This window comes from Rana temporaria, chromosome 2 (genome assembly GCF_905171775.1).
Source record: "Rana temporaria chromosome 2, aRanTem1.1, whole genome shotgun sequence".
NCBI classification, from domain to species: domain Eukaryota; kingdom Metazoa; phylum Chordata; class Amphibia; order Anura; family Ranidae; genus Rana; species Rana temporaria.
Genome location: NC_053490.1, coordinates 338,184,100 through 338,202,373, shown reverse-complemented (window position 1 = coordinate 338,202,373; position 18,274 = coordinate 338,184,100). Strand labels below are relative to the sequence as shown.

The 18,274-nt window shown below is 41.1% G+C and overlaps 1 protein-coding gene across 1 annotated transcript in view; it reads right to left on the bottom strand.

Moving 5' to 3' along the window:
• Nucleotides 1-17,395, bottom strand: part of PLXNA2 (plexin A2) — a 479,392-nt gene extending 461,997 nt beyond the window's left edge. The window contains exon 1 of the mRNA XM_040337525.1: nt 17,009-17,395. The gene's annotated coding sequence lies outside the window, so the exon portion shown is untranslated. The remainder of the gene's footprint in view (nt 1-17,008) is intronic.
• Nucleotides 17,396-18,274: the final 879 nt, after the last annotated feature.

The following is an 18,274-nucleotide window of genomic DNA, read 5'->3' as shown; positions in this document are numbered from 1 at the left end:
GAGAAGCTTTCATGTGAATTGAACATTATGGAACTGAACATTTTTGCGATATGCTAAGGAAAAACAGGTTACAAAAGAGCAAACACAGGTTGCGGGAGGTAAAGAAAGTTGTGGAGTGCCCCAGAGACTGGACAATAATGAACAGAAGAATTGAAATATATGTCAGTGTGTTGGATGACCTTTTGTGGTAGAGCAGACACAGATTGCAGGACAGTAGTAGTTTAGTGGAGGAGCCATTAGAAAAGATAGCAAAAACTGATAAATTTACAGATATTTTCTGAGTGAGAGTGATGATAGGTTGTAGGAAAGGGCACAGGTAACATAAAGGTAAGTTATGTAGTAGGGTGCTCAAGAGAGCAAGGATCTGAGGAGTTTGAGGGGGACAAAAACAGGTTACATTTCAGAGTGAACACAAGTTGCAGCAGCTAAGGAGTGGTGTGTCCTGAGAGAGCCTCGTACACCCGTTCGGTTTTCCGGCAGAAAAAACTGCCAGGAGAGCATTTGGCCGGGAATCCCGGCCGTGTGTATGCTCCCTAGCAGTTTTCCCATCAGGAAAACAGTCGAGAATCCCGATGAGAAAATAGAGAACCCTGCTCTCTATTTTCTCGTCGGGTATTCCCGAAAGAGTGTTTCCTGCGAGAAAACCGGTCGTCTGTATGCTTACCTGTCCGAAGGTAAACCCGCGCAGGCTCGATAAGCCTTCGACGCATGTGCAGTAGCATATAAGGTATAGTTTAGGGTTGTAGCAAGATGGCGGCGACGGCATTGAATGTGACAAGCGCCGGCTCGTCGTAGTCGATGACGACACCGTGTTCTTGCCATTCTTTTGAATGGCCGTCTGTATGCACGGCTTGGCAAGAAAAGCTTGCCCAGGAATCCCCGTTAGGAAAACCAACGTTTTTTTCCTGCAGGGATTCCTGGCCGTGTGTACAGGGCCTAAGGATTTAAGGTGGAGATGAGCGATTTTGTAGGGAAAAGGATGGCAAGTAGTGAAGGAGCAATGAAAGCTTACAGGTGGTGAGAGAATTATAATGGGGGGGGGGATATACTATTAGTTGTATACAATGTATCCCTTATGTTTAGGTTTCCTTTTTTTTTTTTTTTTTTTTAGCATGTTACCCCTGAGAAAAAGGGGTAATTTACCTGAAACACGTTGGCTTGATTTATACTCCTGACTTTCAATAAATTACTGTTATTTGCTCTTCAAGTGTGGTATCACTCTGGACACCGGGTGCTCCTCCCCCCATTTGAATACAGTTGCCAATTAAGCGGTATCGCAGCCATACCAGTAAAGAAGCAGGCCATACCCCAAAAAGGAGTTTAACACCACCATTCATTCACACAACTACAAAATAATGACAAAGAACAATCTAGCTAGTCCAGCATGTTCCCTAGTTCTAAGTAACCATTTAAAATGAATATCACTTCAGGCAGCGCACCTCGATTTATGCAATAAATACGTGTTGCCATGAAAAGTAACAAAGGCGCATTTTACCACATGTTGCTGTAACCCATCAGTGTGAATGGGCCTGAAATGCCATCAGTTTCCATGTCACTCTGCCATTCTCAAATTAATGTGTTTAACATTTTTGCATAAAAATTTAATCAAATCACAGTTTTTTCTAAACCTCAACTACCGACTAGCTCTGCTGATATAAAAAGCAATAAAATGCATTCCGCAGAGGTTTCATCATATGACATTACCTCATTTGATGTAGCTATTGCAAGTTGTTAGCATAGTCATAAAAAGTACATGGATTTGTTGATATGGCTTGTATGCGTTTGTCCATGAACCATTTATATACAGTATATGAAAGGTGAGCTCTATCACATCTAATATTGTATTCTTTGTATACATACGAATGTGCAGGAAATAAGAAAAACACAATATGCCTTACTGTGATTATATAAAGACGTTTATACTATGTATTTAGAAAAACATACATCAGATAATACCGGAGAAGGAGAACAAGTGCCAAGTACAGAAAACGACAGTCAAATATCTTCTCTGTACTGTTCAGAGTGCTGAAAAGAATCTAGACAGGAATTTCATCTCAGTCTCACATTTTCCTCATAGATTGTGAAAGTAGGATCACTACATAAGTTGGTGTTGCATAAGATCAGCCAGTACCCTATAATAAAAAGACATCAGCACTGCTGAATTTATTTTAATAAAATGAATTTGGAGTAAAATATATCTAAAGCAGGGTTTGACAAATTTGCTTGGAATCTAGGAGCCAGCTAAAAAAGTTAGGAGCCAGAAAACGCGCCCCGTCCCGACGAGCTTGCACGCAGAAGCGAACACTACGTGAGCAGCGCCCGCTTATGTAAAGATATGGAGATTTTAGCCACTAGCCGACTGCGCACCGTCATTATACGGCGGCAGGTCGGCTCTCCTGGGCGAGAGCCCGTAGCTATACGGCGCCCCCGCTCGCCCCCGACTCCCGTGCGTGTGCCCGGCGGATCAGTGTTTCCCCCTAGTGATGCCACCCCCCCCCCCACAGTAAGATAACACACAGGGACATACTTAACCCCTTCACTGCCAGTGGCATTTTTATAGTAATCCAATGCATTTTTTATAGCACGGATCGCTATAAAAATGCCAATGGTCCCAAAAATGTGTCAAAAGTGTCCGAAGTGTCCGCCATTAATGTCGCAGCAGTACCGAAAAAAATCGCCTGATCGCCGCCATTACTAGTAAAAAAATATATTAATAAAAATACCATAAAAATACCCCCTATTTTGTAAACGCTATAACTTTTGCGCAAACCAATCAATAAACGCTTATTGCGATTTTTTTTTTTACGAAAAATATGTAGCGAGTACGTATCGGCCTAAACTGAGGAAAACATTTTTTTTTTTATATATTTTTGGGGGATATTTATTATAGCAAAAAGTAAAAAATATAAATTTTTTTCAAAATTGTCGCTCTATTTTTGTTTATAGCGCAAAAAATAAAAACCGCAGAGGTGATCAAATACCACCAAAAGAAAGCTCTATTTGTGGGAAAAAAAAGGACGCCAATTTTGTTTGGAAGACACGTCGCACGGCCCCGGCAATTGTCAGTAAAGCGGCGCAGTCCCGAATCGCAAAAAGTGCTCTGGTCTTTGGGGCAGCAATATGGTCGGGGGTTAAGTGGTTAAAGGGTAAAAGTTTGTATTCTTTTTTTTTTCTGTAGGGAACGCATTTGCAACGAGGCAAAATGCATTAAAAAAAATCACTAGAATGCATCAAATAGAGTGCACTTGTCCTTAACTGAGATGGAGAAAAAAAAAAGGAGGAAAAAATAAACATAAAATAATGTATCCAAACTAATGTAATGTAGTCAAACTAATGTCTGCTAAACACAGTGTACGGTAACAGAGCAGTGCCCCAAAATGATTCCTTTAGTAAATTGGTGCAATTTACGGCGTTAAATATTTGTTTTTAAGTGGAAACAACCAAGGACTCCAGTGTAATCATTTTGAGGTGAATAATAACGTATAAAGTGCAGTATCTCATAGCAGGATATTACATTTCTGTCTACTGAAGTCAAGTCAGAAAAAAGTTGAACTCCAACCTATTGCTGTGGATTTACTGATCTGTGCGCAATTCTCCTCGCCAGAGTCTTCCAGTTTCTCAAGAACTCATTATTGCCCCCACATGAATATGGGATTTGTAACGCATGAATTTCTCTCAATACTTGCAGCCATCAGGAGGTATATGACCACCATTACTATAAGCATTCATGATTACCAAGGACTGCTGTGGATTAGTAATACATGGCAGAGGCGATTGTAACATTGGATAACAGTGAAAATGGTGGGTTCCAGCAGAGTATGTATACACTATATTTTAGTTTGTTATTGCCATTGATGACCTATAGAAAGCTCATCTGTCGCACAGTACAATCCTATTTTGTGAAATTTGCCATTTTAGTTATGACTCCCACTGAAATTAATATAGCAGATTTTACAAAATAGCCGGTTACAACCACAACACAGATACAATTTGGCAAATGAAATGCACAGTGACCATCCAAAATTCGATATAAAACAGGGTTTCTGACTACTGCTCCATTCCAAAACGCTGTAAAAAACGCATTTTGCACCATGCGACAGCAGGGTGTTTTTGATGCATTTTTGCTGTGTTTTCCATTCATTTCAATGGGGAGTTTTTTTGTTTTGTTTTTTTAACCGCACCAAACATGCAGGGTGCAGGACTTTTAAAAATGCAACTGACTGGTGTGAAGAGTTCCATAGGATTAATGGGCATGCATGTTTCTTCTGCTTTTAACCACTTAACTCCCAGACCATATTGCTGGTTAAAGACCAGAGTACTTTTTGCGATTTCGGCACTGCAACGCTTTAACTGACAATTGCGCGGTCGTGCGATGTGGCTCCCAAACAAAATTGGCGTCCTTTTTCCCCCACAAATAGAGCTTACTTTTGGTGGTATTTGATCACCTCTGCGGTTACAAAATAGGGGGTAGTTTTATGGCATTTTTATTAATATTTTTTTTTTACCAGTAATGGCGGCGATTCAGCGGTTTTTATTTTTTGTACTGTAACATTATGGCGGACACTTCGACACTTTTGACAAATTTTTGGGACCATTGGTATTTTTATAGCGATCAGTGCTATAAAAATGCATTGGATTACTATAAACATGCCACTGGCAGGGAAGGGGTTAACACTAGGGGGCAGGGAAGGGGTTAAGTATGTTCCCTGGGTGTGTTCTAACTGTAGGGGGGGCGGCCTCACTAGGGGAAATGAATGATCGCTGTATGAACAGACGGTCAGGAATTTCTCCCCGGACAGGACCGGGAGCTGTGTGTTTACACACACAGCTCCCAGTCCTCGCTCTGTAACGAGCTAGTGGCCGCTTCGAGAGCCCGACGTATAGCTACGGGCTCTCGCGCAGGGGAGCCGACCTGCCGCCGTATAACGGCGGCTGGTTGGCAAGTAGTTAAAAGGAAAAAACAGAAGTAAAACTAATCAGTGTGAAAGAGTCCTAATCATTTTACCGCAACATGTGTTGAGTTCTACTGTACCCTGTCACAGCAATCTGCACTTTCTGAAGACATTCTTGAGGCATTCTTCTTAGTTACAAGTCCACCCAGGGCTGGACTGGGACAAAAATTTCCCCTCCCCCCATGCTCCTCTGTAGTCGTCCCTGCTTCACTGTTCCCCCCAGATGAGCGCTACGGGGAGGGAGAGGAGATGAGCGCTGCGGGAAGGGAGAGACAGAGGAGCGTATGGGGGGCAGCGGTTTCGCTGTCACTGAAGCTGGCCCACTGAGCCATCAGCCCATCGGGAAACTCCCTGTAGGTCCCCAATGGCTTGTCCATCCCTGCATCCACCCTATTTATTTCTCCATCGTCTTCATGTATATGGGTGGGGGAGGGCATATTGTTACTGTGTCCCTGTATTATAGCCACTTCAGTACAGTTATTAGTTGCTTAAAGCGGAGTTCTACCCTCAAAAAAGTTTTTTTTTCTTTTAAAGTCAGCAACTACAAACACTGTAGCTGCTGACTTTTAATAAATACACATACCTGTCCAGGCGCCAGTGATGTTGCCCCCCCATGGATGATCCATCCATCAGATAGGGTGCAGGCGCCGCCATTGTAATTAAGGGAAACCGGCAGGTGAGCCTTCAGGTTTCACAGCCAGGTTTCTTACTGCGCAGTGCTTTCTGAGTGGCCCCGTCTTCTTCTGGGAAACACACAGGTCCCAGAAGGCAGAGGGGGGAAGGAGGAGGGGGCAGAGCCAGAAGAGGAAATGACGTACCTCACCACGGAGAGGCTGGGATGGAAGTTCACCTTTTTACTACTAAGGTGGAGAAAAAAAATCTGATATCTAAAAATGAGGAGTGGAGGGGTGGTCTTTTGTTTAAGACCAAGTACTAAAGTTGGGTGGAACTCCGCTTTAAAGTGATACTATAGTCTGATAAAAAAAACATTTCTAAAAGGTAAGTCGTGCTTACTCTGTACCATCTTCTGCTCTTCTGGCAGTCCCCTGCCGGCTCTGTTACTTCTCCCTGCTGGGTGCTAAGGAGGCACCTGTGCGTGTGTGCATCCATAGACGTGTCTGTTTACTGCATCCGATCTGATCCAGTCTGACAAAAAAAGATGGATGGGGATCTGTTCCCCATCCTTCTTTCCATTCGATAGTCCATCAGATCTGCTAGAAACAGGCAGTCCTTTCATCTGACCACCCCATAGAGAACAGCAGTCTGTGTCTGACTTGTCATCCTCCTGCTCAGTGGGGATCACCCGCTGAGCAGGCGGATTCACTTAAAGGGGTCTGCTCTGTGTGAAAGAAGCCTTATAATAAAAAAGATTATACTTTAGAACCACTTTAAGTTGCTCATACACAGATCTAACTTCAAAGTCATTCCGTAAATGGCCTTGTCCAGCACCCCCCCAGTCTACAACAGTTGATTCTTTAATCAAATTTGTTGAAGAAGCCAGGTGGTAAATTCTCAACCAGATCATGCCTGCATTCAATTAGTTGAAAAGGAATGTCAATTCGACCCATTAATGGATTAGAAAATAGAACAACTTTCTTAACCACTAGTCAAACGATGGTGATGGCTGTCTAGTTCTGGGGTGCCATCATATGATTGTGCCCCATGATCGCGCCCACAGCATGTCCGCTGCTGGGCATGGGCGGCGCTCTCTGATCACAGTGTCCTTCCTACACTGCTGATCACAGATTATGGTAAAGAGCCGAACAGCGGCTGATCACAGCAGTAAACAGATGGCAGTGATCGGCACTCCTTTCCTCATACAGTCAGCATGAGGGATCAGAGAAGAGAGCCGATGACTGGCATCTCTAAAGGAACATGTACACTGTTAATCAGGGCACTAATTATTAATGTCCTGATTATCAGTGTAGTCCCCAAGGTCTGTCAATCAGTGCCCATCAGTGCCACCTAAGCCCATCAGTGCTGCATATCTGTGCCACCTCATCAGTGCCCATCAGTACAACCTCATCATTGCACATCAGTAAAAGAGAAAAATAACCAGTTTGAAAAACAAATACGTTTGTTTTTTCCAAATTTTTTGGTCTTTTTTTGTTTATCAAAAAAATTTGTTCAGTAAGGTTGGACAGCGACTAAGAGTACATTGCCAATCATTGCATGGTTAAACACAGATGTCTGAAGTTTGGAGTCTTCCCTGCACATATCAGGGTATATCATTTGGACTGTTTAATCACATTAAACAAGTGGAATTCCCGTTAATAGGATTACGTTTAATATAATCTACCAACCAATGTTGCATTTTTGGTGTTGGACTTTTTTTTGCTGTCATATTTTTCACTACACGGTTGTCGTATATGATTTTACAGTAAACTATGTATCTCTTTATTCTTTTTTGTTGCATTTTTGCACAACGTCCATTTCTTTTTGTCCCTATCATATTACTGCACTTACCACTTGTCTGGATTATTCTTTATCTCTTCATTTTAGTAGTTGACTTTAGAGTTTCACTCACAAGAACACATTTTTATAGTTTGAGGTTATATACTGTAACAAGAGGGCAATGGCTAGCCTTTATAGGGTATTATTTGGTTAATAGGTAGGCCAAGATTTATATAGACTGCAACTCTGCTTCTGTACATCGAAATGGACAGTACACAGAGCCTTCAGGTAAAATCTGGATGGAATGAGCCTAAGTACACTTATCATGAAAAAAAATAAGGCGGGCACCATTGCCCGGTCTTTTTCAAAATACAGTTGCCTGGATGGGTACTTGAAAGGTTAACAAATGCACTTAAGTTCACCTAATCATTTAGATTAAACTGAGACCTGTGTGTTAGGACATCCATCTTCTGTATGTAGCTACACTCAAAGTACAAAAAATAAAAATATGATTCCCATTATGAATAGGCTGTCACTGCACAGCTATATGTAGCCTGCCATCTTTGTATCCAAAGCAGAGCAGTGTGCTATAAATGCAGGTTCATTGTGATGTGCTGTTATTCAAAAATCAATGATGGCACACAGCAGCCCACAGAAACCCATGCGTTAGCATACTCTGCACTAACCACACATCACATATGTAAATGCAATCTAAGTGTTATTGCTTTCCTTTCTGGAACTGTTGGGAAACATTGAGTGCCTTAAGTAGTTACAGCCATTTGCTATGTCACAAGGAGATTTTCCAATTTGTTGGAGACTCTCCTTGTCAGTGGATCCCAATCCTTCACTTTCCTAGGGTGAAGAGTGAGGGAACAGATGTACTATATATGTGCACAGCTGTCATGGGATTGTTGTGCATTCCAGTACCGCAACGAATTGTGTAATTAAAGCGACACTAAACCATACACCTCTACACAAACACCAAGGCCTTAACATACCCTACACAACACCAAACCAAAATACATGTTTTTTGCCTCAAATGATGTAATCCCCATGTGCTCTTGACCTTCTTTTTCCCCCCTCACTTCCTGTGTGCTTTAATAAGCAGTGCACCTACCTTTGCCATCATGTGCACTGCTCTTTGTGCACTATGAATCCCATAGATCTTTGCACAATTCTTTCTTACTGCATGTCACATCATTAAGACCCATTTCATGCTGAGGCAGTTTTCAGGTGTTTTAGCGCGAGAAATAGCAGCTGTAAAGCTCCTGAAACCTGCCTCCCATTCTCTGCAATGGGTGCTTTCACACCCAAAGTGTTTCGGAAGCGCAGCAACACAGAGGTTTTGAACCCCTTCTTTGGTGTTAAAAGCGTCCTGTCAGCGGCCTAAAAATCGCAGGAAAGCACCGCTAAAGTGAGCAGCGCTTTACCACAAATGCGGTGAGCGAGTTTGCACATTATGTTATAGTTCTTCACAGGAGCGAGCAAAGGAAGGGTGAATCACTTCTGACAAGTTTTCTGACACCAAGAGAAAAAGGTGACAGAGGAAGAAGCTCCAGCTGATTGACAGCCTCAGCTCTGGTTCTTTGTGCAAGGGGGGGGGGGGGTCCTTTCCATCCAATCAGCTCTCAGAGCTCTCTTCACTGAGCTCTGCAGTGTGCAATCTCAGCTCTCTGCCCCCTTTTATCTGACAGCTCAGACAAGCTTTTAAAATTCTAGACTAAGGCCCGTACACACGACAGAGTTTCTCGGCAGAATTCGGCGAGAAAACTCGGTCAGAGCCTGATTCTGCCGAAAAACTCTGTCGTGTGTACACTTTTGGCCCGATGGAGCCGCCGAGGAACTCGTCGAGAAAATAGAGAACATGTTCTCTATTTTCTCGTTGTTCTATGGGAGCTCTCGGCCCGCCGAGCTCCTCGGCGGCTTCAGGGCTGAACTGGCCGAGGAACTCGATGTGTTTGGCACGTCGAGTTCCTCGGCCGTGTGTACGGGGCCTGAGGCTCTGTTCACACCTAGGCGTATATACGCCTGAAGTGCGACGCCGCAGCAGCCCCTAATACGCTGGAGGGATGATTTTATATTGCCCTCTATGGAGATGGTTCACATCTCCACGCCGAACGCCGAAACGCCGCACGCCTGAAGCTCAAAACAAGTCCCGGACCCTTTTTTCAGGCGGCTTCGGCGTTCGGCATAGGAGATGTGGACCTAGGGTAAGGCTGCATTCACAATCGCAGCGTTTTGTCGCCGCAAATCGCGGTACAAAACGCTGCAATTTGTCGCCGCAATTCGCGGGACAAAACACCGCGATTAGGTACGCCAAGGTGTGAATGCAGCCTTAGTTTAAAACAGATGTTGAGAAGGAAGAGAAGAGAAGAGGAAGACGGCAGATAAACAGGTACAGCTAATGACTCGAAGGATATCCCCATACCCATCATTCTTGAGGTGGTATGTAGCTCTCAGTGGCATTTCTATTTTAGCAGGAGTTGAAGAAATATTTAGTTGCCCATAACTTTTCTCTATAGTGTATTATGAAGTGGTTGATCCATTTACAATTTTTACAGTAAAAAATTAAGATACTTGTGCAAGGAGTTAACCACTTTACACAGCCCACATGCAAGTTTGTTATCCAACGTAATACAAATAAACATGTTTAGTTACACATGCTAAAACTGTTGCATTGTTTTGCTTTTTTTAACGCCTTATAAGTACTACTTATTGTAAAGAAACTTCTATGATGTGATACAAGAGATGGAGCTAGTCCACACAAGCAGAGCACACAAATGTTTATCTGTGCCGTTCTAAACAGTTGAGATCACATGGAGTCTGTGACAACAAGTTTTTCAATGTCTCATGTTGCTCACACACAGCCACAAAAATGCCTGTTTACCTTTTCACGTCACCTGAAAACTGACAGGCTGACACCTCACATGCATTGCTCATCAAATCCCTTAAGCACTTTCAGGGCCCTGTTTACTCTCCAATCTGGTTTGTCTTGCTTGGACAGTGAATGCAAAGTGTCAAGTGAAAGACTACCACAGTGACTGGGAACAGAGACAAGCAACGATACAGAGCACATAATAATGTACATTCCTGAAGACAACATGCAGTAATCAGCTGTAGTCTACAGCAGCCCATACAGACGAGGTCACTTTAATAATAAAAGAACCATGCTTACTGTATCTGATATTTTACCATAGAACAGTGGTTCCCAACCCCAGTTCTCAAGTACCCCACAACAGGCCAAGTTTTGAGAATTTTCCGTAGATAAATAACTGTCGCATACTAAAACACTGACAATGATTAAAAGCAAATGTGTAAGGTGAAAGAAATCCTGAAAAATATGACCTGTTGGAGTATCTAAAACAGAACTTCACCCAAACACTTCTGCTTTTCCTCCTCCTTTCTCATATTTGGAATGTCTTTTTATAAAAAAAGGGGGTGAGGAATTTGCCAGGTACCCGCTCCTACTTCTGGTCAAATCACCGTGGCAACCTGAGTGGAAGTTCGCCGCCCCTTCCCCTGCAGCCTCTTGGGAGACATCACAGGTCCCAGGAGACTGCGGGCCCATTCATAGCGTGGCTCAGACATTTGCAGTGGGCAGCTGTGAAGTCGCAAGGAGTCACAGTTGGCTTCCCACAGTTAAGATGCTACCACCTGGACTCGAAGATCAGGTCGGGTGAAGACATCATTGAATCCTGTGGCAGGGAATTGTGTTTTTTAAAAGTCAGCAGCTACAGTATTTGTAGCTGCTGACTTTTACATTTTTGTTTACAGGGTGAAGATCCTCTTTAAGGTCAGCCATAGACAGAGCAATTTTCTTTCCTGTAACCACAGGTCTGCGTTGATGGGGGAGCCATTGTGTTCTCCTGGTGGGGGGGGGGGGCAGGGGAAGCTGTCCCTGCCAGGAGAACACAGTGATTATTCCTAACAGCTATAACAGCCGCTAGCATTAATTGCATGTAAATGCAGCAGGCTGGGTGTTCAAGTCGATCGATCACCTTGGGTACATTCAGCCTGCCCACACATGGTTCGAAACTTGGCCAGTTCCTGTTGAATCGTCCAAGATTCAAACGTCTATGGCCGGCTGAATGGTAGGAATGAGGTTGGGAGCCACTGCTATAGACTATCACTGTCTTCTGTAACAGCAATCCACAAGATAAAAAAATGAAAACAACAGTTCTAACCACCGTACCATTCTACATCTATTGTTCAATACCAAGCGTAACAGAGTGTTGAGAATAAGCTCTCCATGATACTTCTGAACACTATGTAAACTCACTATGGCATGCGATAACTTCCAGCACATCCAAGCCACTTATGCCAAGCCAATTTTACGTTCATCTTTTAGATGTAATACATGCCATTAATGCATTCAGAATGTGTTTTAACTTGGAAAGCGCTTGCTAACAATCCTGCAGTACTGCAAATGTGATGATTTATTTTCTTCTCCTTTGACCATCTCTATATACCCAGCATTTATTTTATCGTATTACTTTGAATTTTTAGTTATACGTCTGCACTACAGCAACATTCCTGTTATGTTAAAAACATAGCTAACTAAACTAAAAAAATAAAAGGCATACTGTAGCTGACGCTAGTATGCTGCATGGCATGGTAGAAAGTAGTTTTTTAGGGTGAACCTCCGCTTTAATATGTATTTACATGTATGTGCTGCTACATAACTGGCACAGTCTATCCTCCCAAAAAACCCTTCCAGATTACAACAGCAAAACCTAAACATACCACACAGTGTTCAAATACTGGATATTTACCAGTTGTAGCCATCAATATTCCTAGCATAAGCAGCCCCTTATAATGCATTGTATTTGAATTTTAACAATACAGCTTCTCACTTGTCCTTTATATTCCAATATCCAATTCCCACCCCCCCCCCCCCCCCCAAACTTCAGCAGCACCCTGGTCACATATGAAATTGTGCACTGATGAGGTATTGCCGTGCTGGGTGAACTGTGGAAGATCTTAATAGATGTGCATCTCACACATCATTTGTACTGAAAAATGGGATGCCGCATATTAATATTAAACAGAAAAATACAATCACACGACGAAATGCAATTTGAATAGTGCTGGAGGTGGGGTTTGTGTTTTAACCTCTTCCTTAAAAGATTGGGACGTCTAGAATGTATTTACTGACAGAGAAGAGCTAAACATGGCAAAGCCAAATAAGAAATCACAAGCTACAAAGGCATTAAGTGAAAATAAAAATGTCATGTATAAAGAATATGACTGGTAAATATATAATAGATAGGTTAATAGGTCATTTACTCCATAAAGAAGACATAATGAACGCCAAAAAGGTTTGACTCTTTGGGGACCATTATTTTCTGCTTTGAATGAGTAAATACAACCATTAACGATATAAAGAAAATGATTGAAAAATATAAAATAAACAGACCAATAAGACATTTACCCCATAAAGACATTAAAAAAAAAAAAAAACCTATGACAAAAGGGCCATGTGTTGTTGCTTTGGAAGAATAAATGCAACAGTAAGTTAAAAATAATGCTGATATATATATATATATATAAATGAAACAAAAATGTTAATAGGTAATTTATCCCGTAAAATAGACATAGAAAGCTTAGACTCTTAGAGATCAGTTGGTGTTGCTTTGAATGTGTAAATAGAGCCAATAATAATACAAATAATAGGACTGATAATATAGGGAATGGGATTGATAAGTATAGACCAAATAGGCAAACATTATATTTATCACAAAGACCTAATAACACCAAAAGCTTTGACTTTTATTGGCCCTATATTTGTTGCTGTGAATGAGTATACACAGCCATTCATAATCTAAAGAATAGGATTGAAAAATATAGAATAACAGGCCAATATGTCATCTACCCCCACAGACACAATAAATACAAATGATTTGACTCGTAAGGGATCATTTGTTACTTTGAATAAGTGAATACAACCAAGAATAATATAAATAATAACACTGATAATATAAAGAAAAGGGTTGAGAGATATAGAATAAACAGGCTAATATGTCATGTACCCTAAAGACATAACAAAAGCAAAAGCTATGGCTTAGTTGTTGCTTTGAATGAGTATATACACAACCAGTAATAATATAAATAATAACATTGATGATATAAAGAAAGAGTTGATAAATATAGAATAAACAAGCCAAGATGTCATTTAGCCCACAGACATAACAAAAGCTATGACTTAGGGGACCATTATTTGTTGCTAGGAATGAATATATGCAACCATTCATAACATGAAGAATATCATTGATGAATATAAAATAAAAAGGCTAACATGCCATTCACCCTAGTTGTCTCATAGGGCCCATTTGTTCTTGCTTTGAATGGGTAAACACAATCATTTATTATATAAAGAATATGAATGATAAACAGAAACGAAACAGGCCAATATGTCATTTACCCTATCAACATAATGGAAGCAAAAGCTTTGGCTTAAGGGGGGGGGGGGGCATTAGTTGTTGCTTCGAAGGAGTACATGCAACTATTGATAAATCTAAAAAATGTGATTGATACTAATAAAGAATAGTATTGATGTATGATTACTATAGAGTCTAGGCCGATATTGTAATCTACACCACAGATCTAATGAAAGCAAAGCTTTGGGGACCAGTGATCATTGCTTTGAAGGGGGTATATAGAATCAAGAATATGATTGATAAATATAAAATAAACAGGCCAATGTGTCATTTACCCCATAGATGTAACAAAAGCAAAGACTTTGGCTTATGGGGCCATTAGTTGTTGCTTTGAATTATTATAGGCAACCATTGATAAACATAAACTTTCTGATTGATAAATACAGAATATCCAGTCCAATGTGGCCTTTAACCCACAGACCTAATGAAAGCAAAGCTTTAGGGACCAGTAGGTATTGCTCTGAAGGTGGTATACAGAATCATTCATTATTATTGATAAATATAGACTATACAGGCCAATATGTAATTTAACCCATGGTTCCATGGAAGCAAAAGCTCTGGCTTAAGGGACTATTAGTTGTTGCTTTGAAGGAGTATATACATGCATGGATGGATAAATATAAAGAATAGTATATATAAATATAACAAATATGATTGATGAATACAGAATATGAAGGCCAATATTGCCATTTACCCCACAGACCTCATGAAAGTACAGCTATGGGGACCAGTAGTTTTTGTTCTTAAGGGGGTATACAGATATAGACTATACAGGCCAATATGTCCAATGAAAAAAAACGCTCTGGCTTATAGGACTATTGGCTGTTGCTTTTGAAAGAGTATATACAACCATTAATAAAAGAATCTGATTGATAAATATAAAAGACTGTGATAATATAAAGAATCTGATTGATAAACATGCCAAATGTGTCATTAGACACCCCATAGAAGTAATAAATCAAAAGCTTTAAGGGGACCAGTAGTTATTGCTTTGAAGGAGTATAGACAACCAGAGATATAAAGAATACAGCCGATAAATATAAAGAATCTGATTGATAAATATAGAATATCTAGGAAAATATGTCATTTACCCCATGACATCAAAAAGCTGTGGCTTAGGGGGCAATTAGTTGTTGCTTTGAAGGAATATGTACAACCATTCATGAAAGAATCCGATTGATAAATATAAAGAATGTGATGGATAAATATAGATTATACAGGCCAATATGTCATTTACCCCATACACCGAATGACAGTAAAAGCTCTGGCTTGGGGGACCCCTAATGACAGCAAAAGGCTGTATCTTAGGGGACCATTAGTAGTTGCTTTGAAGGAATACATACAACCATTTATAAAAGAATCTGGCTGATAAATATAAAGAATGCAGTTGATAAATATAGACTATACAGGCAAATGTGACATTTACCCCATAGACCTAATGACAGCAAAAGCTCTGGCTTGGGGGACCATTAGTTGTTGCTTTGAATGAGTACATACAAACCACTGATAAAATAATGTGATTAGTAAATATAAAAAATGTGATTGACAACTATAAATAATCTGATTGATTAAAATAAAGAACGTGATTGACAACTATAAATAATCCAATTGATAAATATAAATTATACAGGCCAATATGTCATTTACCCCATAGACCTGATGACAGTAAAAGCTCTGGCTTGGGGGACCATTAGTTGTTGCTTTGAATGAGTACATACAACCATGGATAAAAGAATGTGATTAGAAAATTTATAGAATGTGATTGACAACTATACATAATCTGATTGATAATTATAAAGAATGTGATAAATGTAAAGAATGTGATTGATAAATATAGATTATACAGGCCAATATGTCATTTACCCCATAGACCCGATGACAGTAAAAGCTCTGGCTTGGGGGACCATTAGTTGTTGCTTTGAATGAGTACATACAACCATAGATAAAATAATGTGAGTAATAAATATAAAGAATGTGATTGCCAACTATAAAGAATCTGATTGATAAATATATAGACTCGACAGGCCAATATGTCATTCATCACCCCGTTGACCTAATGACAGTAAAAGCTCTGGCTTGGGGGACCATTAGTTGTTGCTTTGAATGAGTACATAATACCATGGATAAAAGAATGTGAGTAATAAATATAAAGAATCTGATTGATAAATATATAGACTCGACAGGCCAATATGTCATTTACCCCATAGACCTAATGACAGTAAAAGCTCTGGCTTGGGGGACCATTAGTTGTTGCTCTGAATGAGTACATACAACCATGGATAAAAGAATGTGAGTAATAAATATAAAGATTGTGATTGACAACTATAAAGAATGTGATTGATAAATATAAAGAATCTGATTGATAAATATATAGACTCGACAGGCCAATATGTCATTCATCACCCCATATACCTAATGAAAGCAAATGCTTTGGCTTATAGGGGAACATTAGATGTTGCAGATATAGAACCATTAATAAAAGCATGTGATTGATAAATCTAAAGAATGTGATTGATCAATCTAAATAATGTGATTGGGAATTATAGACTAGGCTATACAGGCCAATGTGTCATTCACCCCATAGACCTAATGAAAGCTTTGGCTCATAGGGGACCATTAGACGCTTTGTAAGAATATATAGAACCTTTGATAAAAGAATGTGATTGTGACATCGATACAGGAATCGGAGTATTGTGTAAAGGAGAAGCTTTGCTCTGAGGGATCCTTAGTGGTTGCAGTGAGTGAGTATTAGAAAACATGCCTTCTTCTGCTGTCCATGACACCATAGCTCAGTGGTGATCTCTGATCTCAGACACATTTGGCGCATTCTAAGGTCATTGTAAGGGATGAAGTGACAAGGCTCGGGAGTTGTACGATCCTTTCTATAATAATGATACAGGGCAATGGCCACCCAGCACACTAATGACGGTGAATGGCAATGCAGACTGTGGCTCTGATGAATACTGGTTGCTAATGTGTATCCTGATCGATGGTCCCCGGCATTGCCTGAACATCACCTGCAATGAACGATCCTTCCCGCAATCCCGCACGCCGGCTGTCTCTCCATTGCGTGCCCTGAGCCCCGCACACACATTGTATACACACATATTGTACACACCGCACACCACGCACACGTCACCCCCGTTCCCCGGCTGTGGGGGTCCAAGGCGATTAGTAGAGATGAGCTCCGCATTACATAGAAGCCGGGGGGGTGCCAGCTCTTACCTCGTCATTTTCCTGTGCCCGTCATTAGCCTCAGTCAGCCGCAAAATAATCCTCATGTGAGCCACAAAAGGCAGACAGCTGGGGCGCCAGCAGCGAACAGCCCCGGCACTCAATGCACCAGCACTGAATCCAGTCCTCCCCGTGTTCTGTGTATTCCTTAATGGCTCCACACTCCCCCGTCCTGCCCTCCTATTCTTCCTGTGTGTTGCAGTAGCTCCCTCTCTTCTCCTCAGAGCCGCTTTTTTCCTCAGCTCCGTCCACTCCTCTCCGCTTTCCCAGGCAGCTCTACAGTAGCGCTCTCTCTCTCTTTCCCTCACATTCACATGCGAACAGAGAAACTCCCCCTTGCACACACATTAGGAGCAGCCATACTGCCTTCCAGAGCCTGCCTCCCCTCCATTGCCATGCAAATCATTAGCATACTGTCACAGAGGGCCGCTTAACGCTTTCCTCACACATGGAGGAGTCTCCACAGGAGCTCAAATCCGGGTGTGTGTGCTGTACCCCTCAATATCTTCACAAAGGGCCCATTCACCACTAGGCGCCTGCTATTCCGCCACACTTTATTTGCCCTTTATCACTCCATCCCACACATTTATTTGTAGTGCATGTGCAGTGTGTTTTTTTTTTGGTGATTTTATTTATGGAATTGCATTTATATGCAGTTGCAGTGCGTTCATATCCATTTCAGTGCAGAAAAAAGAAAAAGCAGTATGCTGTACTTTGCTTTAGCCCCGTTCACACTATTGTGATTTGTTATAGTTCGTCTGGCGGAAAAAGAAGGACACAAGTCCATCCAGTTCAACCCCAAAAAGAAAAAAAAACGCCCGTATACACAATCCTACACCCACAATTGATCCAGAGGGAGGCAAAAAAACAAAAAGCATGATCCAACTTGCTGCAGCAGAGGAAAAATGCCCAAAAAACAATCAGATTAACAGGATAATTTTTTACCTATAAAGATTAGTATCCTGTTATGTTCTGTACAAGTAAAGCGGAGTTCCACCAAAAAATGGAACTTCTGCTTTAAGAGCAGGTGACCCCCTGACATTCCACATTTGGCATGTCATTTTTTTTGGGTGGGAGGAGCGGAAACCCTCTCTTTAGAGGGCTTCAGCTTCCACTTACTCCTGGGGGGCGCCTGAAGGAAGTTCACCTCTAAATTTTTGGGTTGATTAAAAACACATAGGCAAGTATGAACTGTAAAAATAAATGACCATTTATTCTGGTATAGAATATAAATAAAATAAATAGAAGGCAGCGCTG